The sequence below is a fragment of the Oculina patagonica genome, chromosome 4, assembly GCF_052425735.1.
Source record: "Oculina patagonica isolate OP01 chromosome 4, crgOcupat, whole genome shotgun sequence".
Classification (NCBI taxonomy): Eukaryota; Metazoa; Cnidaria; class Anthozoa; order Scleractinia; family Oculinidae; genus Oculina; species Oculina patagonica.
Window position 1 is genome coordinate 35,340,328 of NC_135761.1, and position 25,874 is coordinate 35,366,201.

Genomic DNA, 25,874 nt, shown 5'->3' on the forward strand with positions numbered 1-25,874 from the left:
TGCTACAACCATCGATGTCTACACCTAACACAAGCAAGGCCCCTGTCAATAAGAATTCAGTTCCTGAGCATCTGGAGGAGTTTGGTGAAGATGAATGTGAAAGTGACTGAAGTTGTCAAGGCCACTTGTAAAAAAAACTAAGGAAGTAATGATCTCCAGCCAGCAAATGGCCGTAAAAAAAAGTATGATGAAGAAGAAAATAAAGACGTCCGTCCCACACTGGTGATACCACTTATATCAACAGTTGAAGGCATGCGAAAAGTTCTATTAAAGTTCCCGAAAGGGGAAGAGGATAAATTTTCAAAAGATGAAGCCTCGGCAATGAGAATTTATTTCTCAAGAAAATTAAATTTATCCTCAAAGGTAAGCTTAAATAAGATTACACCGATCTCACTATGCAATGAATACATAAAAGGCTAAAAGGCCATAAAAGGCTAGCATGTTATTTGCCGACTGCTTAACCAACACACAAACAGGGTGCTAACCGTTATATTGACCTTAGCTATATCTTATAGCGGGACAATTAGGATTTCCAAAGTAGCAGCGAGCGTATGGTGCCTTGGACAACTGCATAACCCATGAAAAGGTGCTGGAAGAGCAGTGCTGCTTCCATGAACCTCTTTGTAAACAGAAAAGATGGTGTCTGTGTATGAAAAAACTTTGTTGACAACAAAAGAGCAGGAGGAAGGAGGAAGAAAGCCTGTAAGTTAAATGGAGGACTTACAATGCGTGAATGCAAACTGTATAAGTCAGGAAGAATTTATATCAAGAAGAAGAAGAAATGAAGAGACAACTGAAAACAAAAGACTCAAACATTACCCTTTATTTAGAAGATGATTTCTATGAAAAAGCCAAGAGTTTCTTAAAAGAAACGGAAGCAACTTGGACTTTCACAAAACGATCGTGAAGAGCCAAGTGAAGTACCATATTTATATGATTAAGCGCAACCTCGAATAAGCACCCACCCTGAAGGCAGGAAAAGTTAAAAAGCACCAGCCTCGAATAAGCGCCCAACCTCCTGCCCAGAGTTCAAGGAAGCAGCACCAAAGAGTTTGCTAACTGACCTTTGTGAGAGATGAGATTAAAATTGACTAGGAGACTTCCCCCACAATGACCAAGTTTTTAAGCGCAAATAGGCTCAGTGAGAGATCCAGGCTTCCCTGACTGTCTCTTCTTCTGGAAACTTCCAGGAAAACCCTCCATTGGACAGAGAGTAGCCTCTTGACATCTTGGTATCTTTTTCAGTCAGAACAGTTGTTAAATTGCTCCATCATGATCCGTGGAACTTTTGCACGCGGAAATTGGGTTTTGCTGTTCTGGCAGACACTGTACCCTGATATCTCTCCACACAGAGCTTAGCAAAGACTTTTTAGGACACTGCCTTTTTCTGCCAACCAACTTGGTTTTTAGGGCAAAAGAGAAGAAGGTATTAATGGCGGTGTCTTGTTTTCCTAAATATTTTCCTTGCAGGGTTCTTGACGGGATAAAAATAAAAATAATGATAAAAGAGAGATTTTCCCTTTAAACCAAAATCATCAACCAAGATTACATGTACAGGAATGCTTACCATCGCTTATTATGCCCCCTTCTCCCCCTTGGTCAAAGCCTTTTATTCTAGACTAGCCCTCCGTTATTGTCCACTTAAAAAAGTCACAGGTTTAAGAAATACTTTAGTTGAAATGTTTTTGAGGTTATTGCTTATTTACACCACTTTATGAAAATGCCCATATTTTTTATGAAATGTGAAACGTGGAGAAACAGGAAAGTACCAGATGGGTTTCTAGCTGACATTTTTGATGGGAGGGTGTGGACGAAATGGAAATGGTCAATAGACAACTATTTTTTTTGCCCCAAGAAAGATTGCATTTATGTTAAATGTTGACTAGTTTTTACCATTTCAACACTCTCTTTACAGTGTTGGTGCACTTGCACTAGTTTTGATAAACCTTTCCAAGAAGTGAGAGATGTTGGGCGCGATGTTCCAGCAGCAAGGAAAGTTTGTGGCTTCACTGGACATGCTTCTTGCAAAGGATGCTCCAAATGCAACAAATTATTCCCGAGAAATGTAAGTACTTCACTGCACTTCTCTGGGTTTGAAGAATGCCCTAAAAATCAAAACAATGAACACAACAGAGAAGCACAAGAGGTGTAAGCACAGACATCAGCTACCGACTGCAATCGCCTGGAGCAAACACATATGACATACGTTTAACTTAGCTGATGAGGTGGCCCCATTTTGACTCTGTCAGATTTCATAAAATTGATCTAATGCACAATCTCTTCACTGGAACAGAAAAGTATGTTTTGAAGAACATTTGGATGGATGCTAATCAACCACTTCTAAACAAAAACAATTAACTGAAAAGTTAGGAGAAAGTGGACAAAATTACTGTCCCAGATAACGTAGGGAGAACACACAAGAAGATCCAAATAACTGTGGTGGCTTTACTGCATACCAATGGCAGTCATTTACTATCTAATTTTCTGTGAATGCACTCCACGAAATTTTGCCAGCAACTAATTTGGATATTTGGCGGGATTTTGTAATGGCATGTACTCTCTTTTGCTAAACAGTAATCACTAAGGCAAGAACAGACCTTGCCCACACTGACATTTTGTAATTCTGCAGAAATATAGAACAGCATTATGGTCGAAACAGGATCACTCCAAATATTCATCCATGCAAACACCCATCTGCTTGATTGAACTATTGACCAGTTTATTCATTCTGGTATGGTATGGTATCCTGGGAGAATATGGTACAAATCAAAGGTTTGTAGAAGTGCAATTTGATGCGGAAGCTTTGCTCAGATCAGTTTGTGAAGGACACTCCATTGCCTTCAGAATTTCAGGAGATATTCCAGCCAATATTCAACAGACTGACCCTAAAACAAGCAGGAACAATACATGAGGTGTCAACTTCGTGTGATGAAAACACTTAAACTGGTGTGCCTTGTGCAAGTGACATTCATGCTTGTCTCCTTTCACTGGGCCCTCTAAAGAAGGATGATGCATGGATATCAGTGGTCCATTTCAAAGAGATTCTTTTGACCAAAGCTCATTACTTTCCCTCAAGAAATGCTACAGAAATATCTTTTCAAAAGAGAAGTATGCTGCATGCAGGTAAAGCGAAGACCACTTTGGCTCACTTGAATCAAGAACGGATCGATCCTCCTTTATTATTGCCAGGTGGTGCACCCTTGCAAGGAAATTTGACTGTTTTGGCTCTGATCTGAGACCTGGGGTCATTGATTATTTTATGAAAGAGAACATTGTTGTCAATGTCAGATATGTTCAATGTATAATGGCAGCTGTTAGTTGGTTTCAGCCTTGTCCAGCAAGAGAAGATGATGTGAACTTCCTTGCTGGGCGTCCCTATTGAGGTAGGGTACAAAGATGGAGGGTACAGCTACCCTCTCCCAGGGACGGCAAGCCAGCTTGATTATAAAAAGGGAACGGCTGGCTGTGCCCCGGAAGTGTAGTAACTGCAAGCCCATTAAGATTAAACAATAATACTTTTTAAAGAAACCAAGGACTTCATCGTCATGTATAATTTAATTAAAACTAAAAATTGTCTCTGACTGACTAATATTTGTACAGGTAACAGGAACCCTCTGTTGGGGCAACTGCATAAGAAATAAGATATTCTACGGTCATGCAGATTGTATTTGGAAGCCTGTCACTCCATTTGTGAACCAAATTCTATTCATGAGCACATGCACTTTCCAGACTTGTACAAAATCTTGGACAATCCCTAGTGTGTCACTATTTTTAAAGCACCACTTTAGAAAGGGCCAGTTTTTTATTGAATTTAAGTTTGGTATTAATAAATCTCTAAAAACTAACTCAAACATTTTTCATATCAACTTTTTCCTTAATTCCGAAACTGATGTTGGTTTTTTTTGATGCACATTTCAATTAGCATTAATTTCACGGAGTGTTAATTTCCGTATAATAAGGCAACTTCATTTCAAATTCATCTCAAATTAACACATTTGCTCTTAAAATAAATGAGAGTAAATTCTGAACTTTCAAACCCCATTTAACCCCCTTTCTAATTATTGACTTCCCCTGAAAAATCTTGAAAAAATAATAATTGAATTGGAAAAATTATAATTGCCCCAGCTTTTAGGAAATAATGTTGTATTCCTACTATTTTTTATTGTAACATGGAAACATTTAATTGATAATGACTTATGTAGTAATGGCAGGTCACCAATAACTGATACTGGTTTTGTGGTTGATTTGCATATCCCAGGATCCAGTACATTACTTCAACAAATGCCTGCTTTTGTCAAGGCAAAATGACCGGGTGCTACAAAGTCAGAGGATCAAATTACAACTGGGTGGTGGACCTGTATGAGAGGCTAATCCTGCCAGTGGTCCCAGCAGTAGTTGAAGCATTTCAGAAAAGTCGCAATAGATAAAGCATCTGAGCTTGAAAAGCAGAAAAGTGAAAGAAGAAAGCAAAGTGAGATCAGAATGAAAATTGCAACAGCAGAAGATCAGGAGTCGAGAAAGAAGTGGGTAAAGCAGCAGGTTATTGTGCAAACTTACCATGTTGAATCCGAATTGATCGCTCTGGAAAACGTGGGTGCATGGGCAAGACAGACAAGTAATAAATTCAAAGATACCATGAAGAATTTTGCCACATTACAGCATAACAGCCACAACTGGGGAATCACTTTGGAAACTGTAGCTCTGTAGGAGTGATTGCTACTTCAGCCCCAACTTGTTAACTGCACGTACAAAGACAGGGGCCAAACTCTTGAACTGGTCATGTTCAGATCAAATGTTTCCCCATTTTTTTGCGAAACATTTACAGAAGTTCGGAATACATTTCCCTCGGTAAATCACTTTGGAAGAAAGAATGGTTGAAGTTGCATCAAAAGCGAATGTTGAAAAAAGGATTATATATTCAGAGATTTAAGAGCTTTGTACCAAATTGAAAGGGAGTTTTGAAAAAGGCAGAGAAATAATAATTGATTAAGCTAGGCAATGCATGAATTTTAGTTTGCTTCTCTCCTGTGTTGCTCCGCTATCTCAGGACAATCAAGAATACATTGTCTTAAAATTGACACAGAAAAGAACAACAAGGAAAACTGTTGGTCAAAACTTCATAGTCTCTAGGTAAGATGACTCAGTGGTCTGGCAGGAAAACTTTTACACAAAGTATGTTTTTTAATGTAAACATTCACCTACTTTGAACAGGGATCACCTCGAACAAGTGTTAGAAGAGAAATGTTGCCCAAGGCTATTAAAATAGTTGCTTTGGTGGCTGCAAATTCTACTGCGACCTGCCTGGAAGGTTTGTGACCTGGATTTTGCATTTATTCATCAATCAGTCAGCATACAAGGAATTTCACTCAACTGAAACAGCACTTCTTAGAGTACAAAATGACATCTTGTGTGCTCTTGATCAAAACAAATCGGTTATATTGCTGTTATTAGACCTTTCTGCAGCATTTGATACGGTTGATCATGCAATACTAATATCTAGACTCTCAAACCGTTTTGGAGTGAAAGGAACTGCATTGGCCTGGTTTAAGTCTTACCTAACTTCGCGTAAACAGTTTGTTAAAGTAGAGGAAGGCCTGTCGTCAAATGGACCCTTGCTTCGCGGGGTGCCTCAGGGGTCAGTACTGGGCCCACTGCTGTACCTCATCTACACTGCACCGATTGCTGATATCATCAAGCAGCACAACTTGCTATATCATCTGTATGCTGATGACACGCAACTTTATATATCCTTCAAGACTGATTGCTGTGTTGACCTTGAAGAAGCAAAGTCTCGTGTTGAACGCTGTGTTGAAGAAATAGATCGTTGGATGTGTAACAACTTATTGAAACTTAACCAGGACAAAACTGAACTAGTCGTCATTAGCTCCAAATTTCGACATTGCCCTGATCTTAAACATATTCGGGTTGGAGATGAGTACATTGCCCCTAAGTCTTCTGCACGCAACCTAGGAGTCATCATTGACAATTGCCTTTGTATGGAACAACATGTGTAAAAGATATGCAATGAGGCAAATTACCATCTCAGGAACATATCAAAGATTCGCAAATATCTCACTCAGGACTCTGCGGAAATTCTCATTCACGCTTTTATTGGTTCCAAGCTCGACTATTGCAACTCAATTCTGTATGGTATTCCGAAAAAGTTAATTTGTAAATTACAGCGTGTTCAGAATACAGCTGCTCGCATTGTCACGTTAACAAGGAAATATGATTCTATTACCCCAATAATGTTTAAGCTACATTGGCTACCCGTACAATTCCGTATTATTTTTAAACTACTGTTAATAGTCTACAAAGCACTCAACGACAAAACACCATCCTATGTTTCTAGTATGCTAAGTTTTAGAAAGTTCTCTCGGTCACTACGTTCCAGTGGCCAAGAACTGCTAACTGAGCCCATGGCTAAACTCAAGACCTATGGAGACCGGGCGTTCAGCACTGCTGCGCCAAGGCTGTGGAACAACCTGCCACTAAGCATCCGAAAATCGGCATCAGAAGACATTTTTAAGAAGAACCTAAAAACTTATCTTTTTAAAGAAGCCTATGACATTTAATTTTTATTTCTTATACACGTTTACTCTAAGTCCAGTTAAATAATCATGATATTTTTAGTTTTTAAATTTTTAACTTTTAAAATTTCACTCTCTGCATGTATAGATATTTTAGCTCAATAGATTAATTTAGTTAGGTATTTCTATATTTTATTTTTATTTTTTTTAGCATAGTGATTGTAAAGCGCTATGAAAGATTAGCTAAATAGCGCTATAGAAATGATTATTATTATTATTATTATTATTATTATTATTATTATTATTATTATTATTATTATTATCAAACTTTTGCTGTGCTTGTTAGATGTTGATGACCATAGCAGTCACGTTTACAAACTGAGACTTCAACATTCCTGACCAAGTTCGTCTGTTGCAGTTATCACAGCTTTTCCAATGTTTATAGACTTGGAAGAGTATCAGAACTGTACATTTTTTCTTTCAATGCCATTTCTATGACTCAAACACTGTTTTATCCTCTCTTTCATACAACAAGCAGAAATTCTGCAGTTAGCTGGCAGTGGGCATAACCTCTTGATTACTGGTCAGGTTGGTGCAGAAAAATCTACGGTAGTAAATGCCATCAGACAGGGGGGAGACTGTAAACAATGTGGCCTAAATGTTGTTGTTGTTTGTTCTAGTGGAATCGCCTGTAAAGTTTATGAAAGTTTACAGTCCATTTGTTTTATGGCCTTGGCGCCGCAGATATGCCGTCTAAACAATTACTTCATCCTGCTGCTGGTGACAGAAGGCTATGTGAAAAATTGCGTAAAGTGGATGTTATAATCTGGGATGAAGCCAGGATGTCGAGTGCAAGAATGATAGAACTTGTCAACGCTCTACATCATGATCTGATGTCTGAAGAATCTGGCCTTGCAAGTTTTCCATTCTTCAAAATTCCCAGCTAATACCACCAAACTATCTCAAAGACATTGCAATATTTCTGGGACTTAAGTCTGATACCTCAAAGTTTTCTCTTCAATTAAATTTTTGTTTCTTATTAGCAAGACACTATATTTGGTGCTGTAGATGTAACGAAAAAATTCCTCATGTAAAAACGTTCACTACTCTTCAATCACGATTTATATTGAAGCCCATAAAACTAAATCCAATCTGAAGAAATGGGATCCGTTAATCCCCCCTCCTGAGCCCAAATTAATTCACTTTATTCAGATGAGAAAATCCCACTACCCTGTCATTATATTTCCCAATACCCGTAGACATTGAGGCTATCGTTCTTTTTTCCTATACTCTTCATCTTGCACTTTTATAATGCGATATACATATATTTTTGGTTGTTTTTCAAATCTTGGTTACACTAATATATTTAAAACTGTAAGCTATTTAGATTAAACTTATTTATTTATTTATTTATTTTTTAAGTAACATGCTATCTTGTTAATTAAAAATGTAAAGTGCTGTAAGTATTTTTTTAATTATTGTAAGTAATGTTAGTATTGCAAGAAATGTTCGTTTGGTGAGACAAGTTAATGCTGATAGTAAAGTTAGTATTGTCAATTACGTTAATGTTATAAGGGACACCAGAATTGTAAGTAGCGTTAGTATTGTAACTGTTCTAAGTATTGTAAGTGATGTAAGTCTTGCAATTATAAAAAAAAGGGAACAACAAAAAAAAGTTTTCCATTTGCTGGCAAGTAGATCATCATTGTAGGAGAGTTTCTACAACTGCAGCCTGTCCCGAGCTTTTTTGATGCCGGCGACATCATGTTCAAATCTAGAATGTTTGAGAACGCTATAGTGAGAAAAATTTTGCTGCCACGTCGAAATACATCAGGCTCGGGAAATGTTCTAGTGAAACTGTTGAGAGAATTAGAACCTTGCATTGACCCATATTTTTTCCAAAAGGAATGGAGCATTGCTGTTCAATCGTTTAGCTCTCAATGATCTCGGCAGTGAAATGTTCCGATTTGACGGTACATTTGAGGGCAATGTTGAAAGGATGAATTGGCCAGGAGAGAAGGTGCTGTTTTTAAAGAAGGACTGCAAGGTCATGTTAATATGGAACTTGTCGGAAATGTTGAAAAACGGGAGCATGGGAATTTTCAAAGGTGTAATAGATGGTGCTGATACACTTCTGGTTCAATTCGATGTGGTTGTAACGGTGAATATCAAACAGGAGACCTGGACACAAAGGAATCCCTAAGGGGAGAAGATGGGTACCGTAAATCAGTTCCCTATTGTATTGGCATATGCAGTGGCATGTCACAAATTGCAAGGCTTAGAGCTCCCAGCCTTCATGTTACACTCCTCAAAGAAATTTGTTCCCGGCTTGGTCTACGTAGCCGTCTGGCGTGTGAGGTCAGCTGATACGTTGCAGGTTATTGGTTTTAATGGGCAACAAATTCTTGCAGCTGACCCTGAGGTTGTCCAGCAATGCAGGCATGCCACTGGAATTAACGAAGCCACCTTCCGTTGTTGTAGAATAAAGGCCGTCCACTTTGATGACTTTCTCGAGCAACATGACAAAATTGAAAAGATAAATGCAGATGTGACTGAAGACTGCATCTATCAATTTCCATTGGAGGTGTCCAATGGTATTGTGCAGGCATATTTTGAGAAAGAAGGTGTAAATGCCGTTGTTGAGCTGTATGACAGAATGGAACCCCACAAATCGGATTTGTCAAGGCCACCCACTGAAGACTTTGTCACAGTTTAGGGTTGAATCACCTTGTAGTGAATTTACACACTCTAAAAACGAAGCCGTCAACTTTTGGACGTGACGTGAAGTGATGTCGCTCGTGACGTAAGAAGCATGCATTATAACTCGATAAAGCAAGCGTGTGATGTATGCAGCATGCTTTATGGGACTATATAATGTCATCAAATTGACCAATCACAGCGCACACAATTCCTCAACCATTTTATAATATTGTTTGGTTGCAAAATAAACTTATTTAACACTTGCTGAAAGTGGTGAAAATTTAATAAGCCCCCAGCTTACCCTTCTCTCAAGGTCCAAAAACTTTATATCCAACCAGGGCACAAAATCAAATAAATACAGAAAGATTACTAGTCTATAGCAGGAATGTCCCAACCAATAATCACTGTCCCAACAAATAATATTTAACAAATAACTGGACAATATTGGACAAACTGCAATGATTGATGTTTTAGGCAGTATATGACTGCATTGGAGTGGTCACTGGGCATGATAACTCTACCCTCCAAAGGCCAGGAGCAGGTTTTATAGGTGCCTTATGCAAGCATGATATTGATTTGAAGAGAGTTTTGGAAAAAAAAGGAAAAAAAAAAAAAAAAAAAAAAAAAAATTACATGGTGTAATTGCTGATTGAGGCAAGGTAGTTCCTTTTGAATATGAATAGCCTCCTTTATCAAAAACCATTCAACTGAAGATGACAGATGCTCTGTCGAAACATGTCTTTAAAACTTAAAAAAATTGTACTTTTCCTTAAAATCTTTAAAAAATGTATAATCACAGTTTAACAAGATTACAAACCCAGACAAGCTTGTGGTAGATATGGTGGCTGGAGAAATTTATCATTCTTAATGCAAGCTTGCAATTAAAAGCAGATAACTTTACATTTGCACAAAGCTGAAATAACAAGTTTGTGGTGCCCCATGAAGTTATGAAATGTGAAATGTGCAGTTCTGGAAAACATCCATTCCCATCCGAAGGAAGGTCACTGGAAATTCTGAGGGGGAGGGGTGTTTAAAATGCCAAACTTTTTAAAGGAACTTCCAGAGGGGTAGGGGGATCCAGCAAACAATCACTGGTTTAGCTTATAAGAAAGTCAAACTTTTTAATCTTTTTACTCAAGATGCAAGTGAAACATCAAAGATGCTATTCAATGAGGTAAATAAGTTCTATTTGGGAAATTATTTTTTGGAGGAAGTTAATTTAAAATGATATGGAAAACTAGATCCCCTTTTGCCCCAACATGTTTGTTCTTTTTTCTACTTACAGTTATATCAGTATTCAACTTGATGTAAAAGAAGGACTAAATTTGCAAGAAACTGCAAGTGCCAAAAGCACATACAAAATAAAGTATATTGACAATGTTACTGTGTATCCTTGGCCATGATAGGATACACTGGGTTACACTTACGGAATAATCTTATAACCGTTTTTTTTTTTCATTCAGTGTTCTTATTAAAGAGCAATATTAAATTTTACTTTTTTGGTCAAATCTGTCAAGTAAAGCAATCATTAAGTAAAATTAAGATATTAAAAAAGAGAAGGATGAAAACAATAAAGAAAAAAATTAACAACCAGTGACATAAAGCACTGTTAGTAATCTTTCAAGTTGATACATAGAAGTAAATGTCTTGTTTTTTTTTCTTGTATTGCAGGTCTCTTTTTTTGGAGACTACCCAATGGAAGCAAATCTGTCTAAAGACATTAGAGGGTATTTATACAGTATTAATATAATTATTATTTATACAGTCAGCAACCTGAGGACATCATGACAGACAATAAAAAAGAATAACAAGGAACTATTACAGAAATAGCATTATAAATTCAGATTAAGTAAACCCTGATAATAATAAATAATAAGTGCGAGTGATGTCTCATACGGGTACATTTTTTGCCTCTCAGGTGTGACAGTGCATGACTAATAATACAGTCTGATGCATCAGACAAATTTACATTTTTTAACCATGAACAAGAAACATGTCATAGAAATTTCAAACTATCTTGAAGGTTTTACCCAGAACCTTCCCTGATGCTAAGGATTTTATCACTTACTGAAAGACGTAAATGGTGGAAAGATTTCCTGAGCTTGTCTCATGTCTTGAACCAATGAGTAAGGCGAGTCAGATCTAAATCCTTGCATGCAGAATGAAATCTACTTTCAACCAAAAATGACGGAAAAGCTACTTTGGTGTTGAAGATAAAATCAAAAGAGATATGCCTCAACAGTGTGTTGAAGTCATTAACACTCTTTCAAGGCGTGTTATTGCGATATTATTATTTAAAAAGAAAATGTATATTAAATAATGTAATAAGTAATGTCTTGTAATTAGCATCGTAGGTAGTGTATGTATTTGTTAAGTAAGTAGTGTTCTTTGTGTGTCAATAAATAAATAAAAAAAAAATAAAAAAAAATAAAAACACTCTTTCAAGAGCCATCGGAAATGCACATAAAGATGTTCTGTACTATTCCGCCTTGCAAGGAGATCTGCTTTCAAGCATGAAAGAAGCATTCTCATCTTCATTAGCTGTTTTGTTGAGAAACAACATTAACATTTCAAGATCACACGCTTTCTTCCCCATGAAATTTTACAAACTCATTATGGAATATCAGAAACTTTTGCAATGTGAACTGCCGTTAAGAAACTTCAACTTTTCAACTATAAAAACAATTTGCGAAAGAGATAAAAATTTTTGGAAAGGTTAGGTGAGTGCTCATTAAGCAGATGTTTAAATATATTTAATGACCGGAATTTCAATTTTTTGGGAAAAAATTTGCATTTTTTAGCTTTAAGTGCGTCGATGTGTCCAGTTCAAAATTGAAAAATTTAATAATAAAATGCACAAACTATGTGGTTGAAAACATACACTTGCAATGGGATCAGTCAAGCTCCGCAAGAAGATCAGACTTTGATTAGAAAGAACAGCAGGGTGTATTGTTAGACAGGGTATCTTCTTTTCGTTCCATTGGTTCTAAAACTCGAAGTCCATGGTCTTTCTGGGATGGATTTTTGTCAATACTTGTTTGGGTACGAGCAATTGTCGTTGGCAAGTAAGCGGCGGAATCAAGATATAAAATCTTACTGTTGCGAAAATATCTTACTGTTGAATGTTATGGTTTCTTCATCATTGGGGTTGCTATATTTCTGAAACACTTAACATCTTTTCGTCCCTTGGATACAAGAAACTCAGTAAACTCTGACGGCGCGATTGTCTGCACAAACAAATGTGAGGCACCCAAGTGACATCTGGACTGGCATTTCAGGAATAAACTCGACCCATTCCTCTGACCATTTTTGAAGGGAAAATAGCACAACATTGAGCACTTTTAAAATCGTTAGTTTTACCACAAGACGTTAAAAACTTTGGGTTCTTGTTTTTTTAACGTAATTTTTATAACTAAGCAAAAACATTTTTCACTTCGTAGGATTTAAGGAAATAAGAAACGTATAAAAAGAAACAGAAGAAATGGAACGTAGCAGCAACTATAATCAACAGACATTGCACAGCCTTGCCTTTGCTACATCAAGAAGAATACCACACAGTTTTTTGTTGCAACCGAAACATTCCTAGTGCCACCTTTAGGATTCCTTGGCAATATTGAAGAACTTCAAGTGTTGAAACCACTGCAACAAGAAAGTTTATCAAACAGGAAACGTCAAATAAATTTTTAATATTAGTTTCATTACAAAAACTTTTATAGGAGCTGCAAATCAACGGTATACAAGTATCTTACAGACATCATAAAAAGTGACTACAGTGGAAACATCTATGGAAAAATCCGTACAGTGGAAACAAGGGCCTTCTTGACACCAATGAATTCACAAAGATGTTGGAGTTGTTCAGTGGTAATGCATGGGCAAGACACAAAGGTAACAAATTCAAAGATCCCGCGAAGGAATTTTTGCCACGTCACAGCATAAAACCAATTTTTGGTAAATCGCTTTGGTTTAAAGAGATTTTCAACTTACAGCGCTTCAATGCTAATTTGAAAAGTTCTGTCGCCAAGAAAGACTGATGCATCAAAAGTTGAGACATTAACAAATTGAGACCAAGATCGTCTGTTGCAATTATCATAGCTTCTCTAATGTTTTTAATCTTTGAAGAGTATCAGAACTGTACATTGTTCTTTAATTTTTTTTTTCTTTCTTTTTTTGCAATGGTCCAAGAAAATTGCGCAGACCACAAAACTTTGGTTGCAATACTAAATGACATTGACATACTTCCCTTGTTATACCAGTGGTATGTAACAAGCGATGAAAGGTGACTTATTTGTTTGCCCAAAAGGAACTTCCCTCAGTCCTTTTCACTTAAGCTTTTGAATTTGACAAGCGAATACTATTCTGCCTTCCTCTGACACACACACCCACTTCAAGTGTGCTCTCTTCTCTTCAGGCGACATGGCTGTCATTTATTCTGCCTTCCAAACCTGTTCACCTTGGCAAGACTCAATGCTTTGATGGAACTGTTAGAATGGAAATGCAATTCTCTGTCCGTAAACAATGACTTGGTTTCACTTATGTGACTTTGCAAGTTCCTCTCATTGCGAACTGATGTCTTACACACATTCTTTTCCCACTACATAGGCAGGTTTGATGTGCACATGTCTGGTCACTTAGGACCTGCTTTACTGTACAAACTGTATAGTCGGGGATACTAAGAAACGGCCAAACATCTTGCAAAAACAATAAAATAAAAAGGGGAAAAATACAGAGGTGCGTGGAGATGAATCATGCGAAAAAAAGGCCAAAACAATGATTCAAATGAATGAACACAAAAAAAGATGAAAATAAACAAAACTGAAAAATAAATGTGACATTATCAACGGGTGAAGTTTCAGTCACACATCGGTAACCTCAATGAGCGCCAAAAGTGTTGAGACAGTCGGCACTTTTTGAGTACCTTGGACAAATTTTACCACTCACCCCTTCAATATAACCCCCTCCCCCCGAAACAATGTTGTATTTGTTATCTGCAAGACTTGCCTTGTTTGAGTACAACATTGAAAAGGGGGGAGGGGGAGTGGTTCAGAAGCGGCAGCAGATTAAAGGTGAAAAAACGTGAATTTTAAATTAGTATCAATTTCATCCAACTGTCTCAAGAACTTTTGACGCCCATTGTCTGAAAGGGAAATCTTGCTTTTTGCAATAATTATAATTGCAAACTAAGAATCCATGGCACTACAATGTTTCGTGGACTAAGACGCATTTTTCTGATATATAACATAACGGGTTACCACGGGTAACCACGGGTAACCAAACAAATTAAAAGGAATAAGAGTATCTTGTTTCTCAACTATTTTGGTTACCCGTGGTTACTCGTGGTTACCCGTTCATTTCGAGAAAAGAAGCCGTTTTTTACATGTTATTGACAAGCTGTTTGTTGAACAATCACGGATAGTTGCGATTCCATTCAGTTGCATGCATTTTTACGTGATTAAATGAATAATATCGTCAATAATAACGTGAAAAGCCGTCAGAGTCACGGGCATGTGACGTTTTACGTACCAGTTGCGTGACATCGTCACACAAGGCGATTATGGGTTCAATAATGCGCGAAAATAATCGGTGGAATGTAATATATATTCGATATTTGTACCCTGTCCATTGTTTACAATTATTTAATCCATTGTCTTGTTCATACTTGCAATTATTCTGGAAATTACGCCTTTATCTAGAGACTTCACGGTATCGGAGATGCGTCCTCAAAACAGACCAAAGGTTATGAAAGTCATATGTTCTTCTTTAGTGCATCGTCATGTAATTAGATTTACCATGTTAAAAATACTTCTTCTTTAGCTAAGAAGTTCGCAATGCGTCCTGTCCACAAGCTGTCATCGCATACAAGTTTGATCTTTCATGCAATTTGTAGAATCTTTTTCACATTCCGTCTGTAAATAGTCCCTTTTGCCGTGCTTCAAGGAACTTATACCATTTGCTACGCCAAAACATTGTCCTGTTCTGAAAGAAACGTGTCTTGCGCTGGCGCCTGCTTACCGCATTAGTTTCTAGACAGTAAATCGACCCATCCCATTCCTTAACCTTGGGATTTTTCTAAGACTGGACCGCTTTTCCCGCGAACACAATTTTTGGTGGCGTCCGATAGCTTTCTTCGTCACGCACGCTCGATTTTTTCCTTTGCTCTAAGCAGCTTTAAAATGCGATACAAAAACCCCGAGATATTTAAGGTTGTCGCATAATTTATTTGGCACCTAATCCTATTAATTTCTTTGCAAAGCAGACATACACTCGTGTTTCAACACAAATTCTAGCCTTAAAAACGATTTGGCCTTGTTTTTGCGCAGGTCTAGCCGATTTGTGACGTCATTGCCAAATTACAATAATCACGATATTTACGCGCTAATTAATCTTTCGTAATGCAGCGCAGTACCAATGTGATCACCTGATTCTAAAGAATAATACATGTTTGTGTCCATGTTATGTAGTTTCTTATTTTCAAGATATACCGAAAATTCACCTTCAGACAATGAGCGCCAAAAGTGTTGAGACAGTCGGCACTTTTTGAGTACCTTGGACAAATTTTACCACTCACCCCTTCAATATAACCCCCTCCCCCCGAAACAATGTTGTATTTGTTATCTGCAAGACTTGCCTTGTTTGAGTACAACATTGAAAAGGGGGGAGGGGGAGTGGTTCAGAAGCGGCAGCAGATTAAAGGTGAAAAAACGTGAATTTTAAATTAGTATCAATTTCATCCAACTGTCTCAAGAACTTTTGACGCCCATTGCTGCGCTCCATTAGTTCGCTCCACCAAGGTTTAAAACGTTTCTCCAGTATGTCTGAGCAGCAAAGATCACGATCGGTAAGAGGACTTTTTTTATAAGTGGCGTATTCGTGATGTTGCAACCCGGTCTGTATATTCTCGGTTTAAAGCTTTTAAACCTTTCATTGTAGTTTACTTTTAATGATAGCGATGTATATGACTTCATGGAAGAGATGCAGTCATATCTGGAGGGGCATCTAGGGCTGTTAGACGCAGTAAGTAAATTTCTGCATAACATTGAGCAGACAAGACCGAAAAGAGGTCATCGCGATGAAGATTCTGGAAAACTTGCAAAGAAGTGACACCCCATTTTACGAGCTGTCAAGGGAAAATTTAATGAAATCCAACAAACTTGCCTATCAAAGGCATGATATACCGAACAGAAGAAATGGAACTTAGCAGCAGATATAGTCAACAGACTACAGCCTTTGTTACATCAAGAAGAAGAACACACATTTTCCTAGTGCTACCTTCAGGATTCCTTGGCAATATTGAAGAACTTCAAGTGGTGAAACCAAGGCTACCAGAAAGTTCATCAAACAGGAAAAGTCACATAAAAATTTAATATTAGTTCATTACAAAAATGTTCATGTCAAAAGAGCTGCAAATCAAAGGAATACAAGTTCCTAACAGACATCATACAAAATGTGCGTGAAAAACTGGCAGACAATGATGTCCCATGTAAACAATGGCTCCTTAGCAACTAAACGTTTGAGAAACTGGGAGAGATGACTCTTACAAAAAGTATGTTTTTTAATGTAAACGTTCACCAATTTTGAACGGGAATTGCCCGGCTACCACTAAATATTCCACTGCGACCTGCCTGGAAGGTTTGTGGCCTGGGTTTTGCATTTATCCAACAATCGAAGTTTTTCTGTGCCTGTCGGGTTTGATGACCATAGCAGTAACATTTACAAAAGGAGACTTCAAAATTTGAAATTCTTGACCAAGATCGTCTGTCGCAGTTATCATAGTTACTCTAATGGTTTTAGACTTTGAAGAGTATCAGAACTGTACATTTTTCTTGTAATTGCAATACTTTCTCTTCTCTTTCATGCTATCACATCTTTTTAATTCATTCCAAAGCAATGGTCCAAGAAAATTGCGTAGACCACAAAACTTTGGTTGCCATACAAAATGACATTGACATACTTCCCTAGTTATACCAGTGGTATGTAACAAGCGATGAAAGGTGACTTATTTGTTTGTCCGAAAGGAACTTCCCTTAGTCTTTTTCACTTAAGCTCTTGAACTTGACAAACGAATACCATCCAGCCTTTCTCCGACAAACACACCCACTTCAAGTGTGGTCTCTTTTCTTTAAACAACATGGTCGTGATTCATTCTGCCTTCCAAACCCGTTCACCTTGACAAGCCTCAATGCCTTGTTCGACCTGTTAGAATGGAAATGCAATTCTCTGTCCGTAAACAATGACTTGGTTTCACTTATGTGACTTTGCAGTTCCTCTTATTGCGAACTGATGTCTTACACACGTTCTTTTTCCACTGCATAAGCAAGTTTGATGGGCACATGTCTGGTCATCTAGGACATCCTTTTGTGTCGAATCATGTGCAGGCTACATGACTTATAACCTTGAAGTAAGGGTTCAATTTTCACATACTCACAACGTGTACTATTTCAAATACTACGCCAAACATTGATTTAAATTCACTTATGTCTGGGATTACACACAAGTATGAGTACTTCAAGTTTGACTGTGTTCTTTTCATAACAGCCAATATAGTCAACAGACATTGTAATAATAATAATAATAATAATAAAGACTTTATTTAAAATGAGGGTAACACTAAATAGCAAAGCTAACAAACCTGTGGCCCTCCCTAAAAATTACACTAGAATATTATAAAAACACTATATACATTGAAAATTGAATACGAATATGCATAATAGTAAACGATATATGAAGCTAAAAAGTTAAAACTATACAATAAAATGCTGTAAAAGCTGCTGCTCCGAAAACACCCGATCTCTGAGAGATTCTTTAAAGGGCTTCGGCTGTTCGATTCGCCTTTTTGAGATAGGAAGAGCATTCCAAAGGCGGGTGACAGAAAGGCGGGTGGCAGAAACAGCCTTTGCTACATCAAGAAGAAGACCACACAGTTTTTTGTTGCAACCAAAACATTCCTAGTGCCACTTTCAGGATTCCTTGGCAATATTGAAGAACTTCAAGTGTTGAAACCACTGCAACAAGAAAGTTAATCAAACAGGAAAAGTCGAATAAAATTTTGATAAAAGTTCATTACAAAAATGTTAACGTCATAGGAGCTGCAAATCGACGGTATACAAGTACCTTACAGACATCATACAAAATGTGCATGGAAAACTGTCAGACAATTATGGCTCCTCAGCAAACAAACATTTGATTTATAATTTCGGTCCCAACTCTCTTCTGTGTCCCACGATTCAATGTAATTCCTTGTATATCTTCTGAGCTCCTGACGAGACAAGATATACAAATTTTGCTGCATCTTTCTTCTGACTTTTATAAATAATTTATTTTCAGTGAGCTCACTAAAAATATATAGGGCCTTCTTATTTACTTAACGTATAAGTTTTTAATTAACAAATTTTGGGGGTGTTCAACATAATCACTGGGTCAGAATTAATATTTTATCACTAGCATGTTGAATACTCGCTTTAAGTTAAAATAAAGTAAATTAATTATATATATATACAGGTTACGTCAGAAGTCCTGGAGGGGTGAAAAAAGGCGCTGTTTAGCATAGAGAAAAAGGAGGAATTGCTACTCACACGGGCAGCAGATGAGGTGGAACAACACCTAAAGAAGGAGGAAGAGAGAGAGAAGCTTAGGAAAAACAACATTCAAGCAAAGGGCTTAGCAGCCAAAAAAATAGGTCACCAAGGGTGACATGAGTCTAATGCCGTATGGCATAGTGATACAGATTGCGCGGTGTTCGTAAGCCGGTTAAAATTGGTTAGAGGTTTGTGTTCGGGAGTTTAATTTAAAATGCTTATAGCAAGCTAGGGGCATCGTGGATGATTATGGATGAAGACGAAACAGTCATAAATGTTATATGCTTCACAAAATTTAAAGTATGAACAGGAGTTGATGTTACTTCTTCCGTATTGTCCGTAAAAGCAGAAACGATTAAACATTTGGACAAGATTGCGTGACGATTTACAAAAAGCATGTTCATTACAACAAGGGTTGAAGAACTTCACATCGTTTTCTTTCAGATTTTTCACCATTTTGATGATGACTCTTGAAACAGATTTTGCAATAAAAGCACTTGAAATAGTGACTGTTACTCCATTGTACTGTAAGCACTTAGTGACAGATTTTCCTAAAAACGGGTGTAAATGCTCACGTCAATATAATGATGACCTTTTGAACGCTGGAAACTAGGCAATTATTATCGAGCTACCATACACAGGAGCGAAGACTGTTTATCATGATGTACAAATTTCGCGAATCATCACTTCCATATCAATGTAACCATTTTATGATTTTTCTAGCTGTAAGAAGAACTTAAGATCTCTGAGAGTCGTAAAAGCATGAAATTCGATTTCAGTGTATGGCAAAGGCCGGGACAGTGTAATACTGCAAAGCGGCCAAACAAACGCATTTTGATTTAGTCGCGTAACTTGATTTACATTTATCCATGTACATCTTTTATTTTTGAAGGTTTTTGTTTGCACTGTAAAGAAAAAATTGGTCAAAATTCGAATGACTTAAATACAAAATACGAGGTAAAGTTTTCTATTTTTTAAAACAAAATAAATATTTGGTCGCATTGTGTAAATAAACGCGAGTCGCCGTCGAAATATTTTTTCTCAAAGACGTCTTGCTTTTTAAGCAAGACGAAAACACAAGTGCTTAACTGAACTGAAAACGAAGATTTATTTTCACAAAAAGCTTACAAATGTCTTAACTGGAAAATTATTTCGTCCTGTTCAAGTGTTGAATAATCGTGACTTGAGAAAGAACTTTTAATTATGCGTGGGAACACGTGTCGCTGATTGGCTGTTTTTTAATTGAAACTAATCGTGCGTGTCCGTACGGAGTCCGTTCTTGCAGCTGATCATTGTTTTCTACATTACAGCGAACGATTATCGATCCCGAACCATTCCCTTGGGATTGCTAACAGCTTTTTTCATATAACAAAGAGTCTAATGCGCATGCGCAAAGCGCACGCAAGCATTAGACTCAATAAAACTACTAAATAAGCAGTTAAATTCAACTTTGCGACTTCAAAGGTCGTCTCTTCTCTTTAGGCAACATGGTCGTGATTCATTCTGCCTTCAAAACCTGTTACCTTTTCAAGCCTCAATGCCATGATGGACCTGTTAGAATGGAAATGCAATTTTCTGTCCGTCAACAATGACTTGGTTTCACCTATGTGACTTTGCAAGTTCCTCTTATTGCAAACTGATGTCTTACACAAAGCGACAAAGCTATTGTTGAATCATATGCAGGCTACGTGGTTATCACCACAAATTTTTTGAGGACCTTCACTTATTATCTTGTGGTGAGGGTTCAATTTTCACATGCTTACAATGTGTACTATTTCAATAACTATGCCAAATATTGATTTGTTATAAAATTCACTTATGTCCAGGATTGAGCACAAGTATGAGTACTTCATGTTTGACTGTGATATTTTACGTTTTATCACTTCATATTTGACATGATTTGGTGAATGTTAATTAATGAGGACACTCTGTGATGCCTGTCCTGAAGAACATGCAATTCTTTAATGTAAAATCCTGAACATATTTGTGAATTTAAGGAAGGTTTTCTCTGTTTTATAGATGTGAATTTTTTGGAACTTTGGAAAGGTTTATCCAACTCGGTACTTCTGATACCCTCTACCACGCATGACTTATACATGTGAACACAAGATTTATTCGTGCCAGTTCCTTACAGCGCGAGTATAAATAAGAACACTGCATATCATTTGGCCCAGCTTGCGTTAGAATCTTCTTGAAACATTACCATTATGGCAGATGCTCAAGATGCGCTAGAAGCTGCAGTGCCAACTGCCCAAGCCCTTATTAAAATGCCTCTAGTTCCTGAAGCTGCCATGGGGAATCCTCAGGAAGACCCAGCGTCTTTGCAGGTACAAATTGTTCATGCTGGCTTTAAATTTGCTCATTGGACTGCTTTATTTTCCTGGCTGCTGTTCACTCTTTTACATTTCCCCGTATCTTATCTTTTCACATGGCCGCTTGTACTCTTCTCTGTCTTTGGTAGTGCCCTCCCTTCGTTTTTCCCATAGTTTATCTGCTTATGTTTTGCTTGGGCCAATTGGCTGTCAAGTGCAAGTTATGTTGTGCATACTTTGCTTCACAAACTTTGGGTTTGTGCAGTGCTTTCATTTTGCACATGTTTATTTTTTATGTTAGTGTGCTTTGCCTTGCAAACTCAGAGTTTGCATTGCTTCAATTCCCTTTTGCACAAGGTTATTTTGTTATGTTACAGTGCTTCACCTTCCAAAAAGCGGGTTTGTGCAGTGTGCTAGCTATTTAAACTAAGTACTGGTTCAATTTCGGGAAGGTACTGATATGGGCAGTGCTGTAGCTGGTACTTAGTTGCTTGTACCAAGACTACCAGTATCTGGACGGAGGAACATTTCATTATCCCGCCTACTTGATGATATCTAAAGACTCTTCAGTCTTGGTGTGAGGCAGTCAGATGAAATGTCGCTCTCAGCTACTACAGGGACCAGTCCTTGATTTTCTTGCTTCATCACAATAGTGTCATTCACCATAAAAGAGCTGTTTTCTGCAAATACCCGATTCCCTCTATAGCGCGCGCCTGCAGGGAATCACGGTAGTTGTATTCATCAAACCATGCGCGAGACTCTACAACGATGCGTGTTGCTGAGTCTAGCGCATGGTTTGATGAATACAACTACCGTGATTCCCTGCAGGCGCGCGCTATAGAGGGAATCGGGAATTGGCTCACAGAATTTGTTGCTGACCTTAAAAGGCCTCCTCAATAACAACTACCCTAATGTCTTTGGGGTACCAAAGGATTATCTAGGCTGGTGGGTCATCCAAAACAACTGTATTAAAGACAAGCATTTCCTTAACAGGAAATTCAAAGCTCAGCTGTTAATTTTTCTCCATTGAAATGTGTAGATGAAACCATTAGGACCAATGCAGTGCACTTTTCATACTTTTGGTAATATCTTGTTACAAAATATTTGTTTTTTTTACTGCACATTACGTAGCACTTCCTTATATTATCCATACCTCCCCCATAGAAGGATGTTGTCATCTTCAGAAGATGACTTCCACTCAGGTTCACAGTTCTTCTCATAACTACTCTCACGCTGATGATCACACTATACAACTATAGGATTGATTATTGTACTATTATGCGGCCATTTTTGCTGCTCCACATCCTGTCCATATTTTTCCCTGTTATACTATGTAATATCGTGGCATATTTTGAGCGCTCCATTGCCCTGATATGGTAAATTGACAACGTTGAAATAATAAATTCAATTATTGTTATTTATTTTTAATAGGAAAAATCCGCAAAGGAAGAAGACAGAATGGTTATATGCGAAAACAAAGCAAGAAAAAAAGAAAGCAAGGTACAAGATTATTGGCCCATGATCTTTATTTTAGATGCTAATACAAGGGGGGGTCTCTTTTTTAAGACCCAATGTTGAAGTAACCATCAATGTCAAAATCACATTATCCCAAAACAGTAAAATACTGACAAGACCTACGGATAAGCCAAGCAACCAGAGATAAGCCACATCTTGATTTTGGAAACTCAAATTGGATAAAAAATGTTTGAAACAAATCTAAAAAATTAATAATTAAAACAAACATCAAACAATTCAACCTACATTCATTGCAACGGGAATGAAAGACCCGCCAACAGAAATAAGTTGCACCTTTTAGCTGATAAAACTCATCCATTTTTTTATTTCATGTATTTTAGTGTGAAGGCAACAGATTCTTCCACCTGAAGTGTCTTAAGCTGACTAGAGTGCCAAAGGAAAATCCTTGGTAAGTCTTAATTTTGTTCTTTTGTTATTAACTGTATAAACGTTTTTTCTAAACCGTCAAATTAAATGTTATTTAAGCCTTACAAGTGATGCTAGGTGAGAAAGTGTCGCCTGTTCAGACCGATTAGAGTCCCCATTAAATTAACCGAAATAGAAATCTGTAGTGAGCCAGTAAAATCCAATGAACAGCAACCAGTGGCTAGGGATACATCATTCTCTACATCAGAGCTTGACTGACAAGTAACATCAAAAGGACCCTTGGAAATCCTGGGACAGAGCCAAAATTTATTTTATGTTTCTTGAAACTGATTAGTCAATTTAAAAAAATATTAATTTTAAATGCTCCTATATGCAACAAAGTACTTCTGAATCAGCAAGTTATATTCCAATGCCTGTTATAACTTGGAAGAATAGAGCATGTGCTGTGATGTCAAATTTTGGGTTAGAGAATGGTTGCTCAGCTGACCTGATACACATCTTTTTTTAAACAAGATTTTTTCAATTGTTTCCCCCCTTTTAGGTACTGCGCCAATGCAAGGAGAAAAGAAAACAGTTGCAGTGATACAGAAAATGATGTTGTGCTTCTTTTATTTTTATTTTTTTTATTTCAAGTAACAAAACCGAAAGATCAATGTTTTGATAAAAAATGGTGCTGATGACCAGTAGGGTGACTTAAAGATGGATTTAGCAGTTTCCTCTCTTATAGTTTCCAATGCCATGCCCGTATTTAAATTTGTAAAATGAGTAATAAATTAAGTCTAATAAACAGGTTACATGTGTGATAGTTTTTTTGTTGTTATGACCCGGCCTCCTATGCCTGTGCATCCAGTCTCTTGGTGCCCCCTTATTAAAAGGCTGACTAAGTATATGCTAAGCCCAGAAGGGAAACTAGAAAAAGACCACCAATTTTAGTGTGATTCTCATGGGACTCTGAAACAGACAATCTACAAGATACTGTAGTGCTCTATAAACTATTGTGGCAATTCTCATTGAATCATGTGAGAACTTCAGAATCCAATGCAAAACACTCTACTAAAAAATTCCAGTACGGCTGTGTATTTATGCAGAAAGTGATTTTTTTTTAAACCAGTTATCTGAAAGAAAAATAAAGTCATCAATGAAGTATACTGCAGTGTTACCCCCAAAAAATTTCCAATCCCTTCTGTAGCCACACATCGCGACATAATTTCAATGTTGTAAAAAAAACTGTAAATGCATAGCAAAGATGGTATTTAATGGCTCCATTGAAAGTATCAGTTCCATAACTCAGCATACGGATTATACTGCACTTGCATGTAGTAACAGAGCAGTGCTGCTACAATAGCCCTCACAGGTGACATAGAAGGCATGTTACATCAGATCAGTGTCAACCCAGAGCTTTGTAATTTCCTCCGCTTCCTTTGGTGGGAGAATAATCAACCTGCTTGGTTTAACTTAATCACCCATTTTCAGTCGTTTTACAAGGTGGGTGCATTCAGTAACAGCATTTGTCAATTCCCCTGCTGTAGTGAAACACTTGTCGCAGGCTTTACATTTAAAATGTTCGTTGAGAGGAAAAACCTGTTGCCTCTCAACTGGTGATCCAGAAAAGCAGTAAGGGCAACTTTGTTGTATTTTGATATTGTTTGGGGTAGTCAGGAAGACCAATTCTCATCGGGGAAATGATTGCAAGTGCATTAAAATCCTCAATAGTCAAAAAACTCAGTGGCGAGCAGCCCTGCAAGTCGCAAAGAGAAGAAGAAAGACATGAGAAGGGAGAGAAACAAATAGGGTTCCACCTGAAGATGAAGATGATGACGACGAAAGATAGAATTCAGTGAAAGATAGAATAAAGTGTTTCAGATAATATGTTAGTAAGGGACCTTCATGGATAATTTTTAGGATGCAAAAGGACCAGTTGATGATGGTGGGAAAGTTTTTGGGTGCACTTATTGACTATATGACGAATTAAAACAAAAAGTAAAATAGAAGTGTGTATAGTTTGTATATAGTATCAATAAGTGTATATAGTATATTTTTAAGCGCCTTTGGTGCTTCGGTGCCGTCCACCATGCCATTTCATGCCTCGTGTTGTTGTCCGTACCACGATGAATGGAAGCACGGGAAAGTCAACGATGGACTATTACGCCAGTGTACCCGCCAGGAGGAAAACATCCCTGCCTTGCAAGACCCAAAGAACAAAGGAAGAAAGAGAAAAAATTGTGTCTCTTGTCGATCTAGGCTAGAAGCTGAAGTGAAGTGTCAGAAGCTAGAGGTAAGCTTAGTCTTACGATTTCAAACGTTTCGCTTTCTCTGGCCACTAGTATTTGAATGCCTCGTGAGTGTGGCGTCTGTTTGTCTTGCCTGGTGGAGATTTCTTTTTCAAGGCTTCAAGTCAACCGCTACAAAACTACAAAAGATGTGAGCAGATTCATTTAGCCGACACAGGAAAGTTGTATTGGAAAGTGCCGCTGCGATTCTTCGTCAACACAACATGGATCAACCTGAACAGGACCACGATCTCATCTAAAGATTTCCTCAAATTTGTTGGTATGGCAAGACATCTCGATACGTTGAACATTGAAAGCTGTGAGGGAATATCGGAGCAAGCGATTTTCAAAGCGAAAGGGTCCCTCCAATCCCTGCGAAACATCAATGTGTCTTACAACGAACAGTTCAGCATTCTCACAATTGCTTGTTTGTGTTCGTTTAACTCGGTGCAAGACATCCGTGCAAGGGGGCTAAATCTGGAATCGAAAGAGCTGCTTTTTTTAAGGAAGACTTTTCCCAGAATTTCATATGGACTTATCCCTTTGGACATTGGTTCAGGAGACTATTTTGTCGACGCATTGAACGCT

The 25,874-nt window shown here is 37.6% G+C and overlaps 1 pseudogene; it reads left to right on the forward strand.

The window, feature by feature from the left end:
- The first annotated feature begins 5,397 nt into the window (after positions 1-5,397).
- On the forward strand, positions 5,398-9,246 carry LOC144652406 (ATP-dependent DNA helicase Pif1-like; annotated as a pseudogene).
- Positions 9,247-25,874: the final 16,628 nt, after the last annotated feature.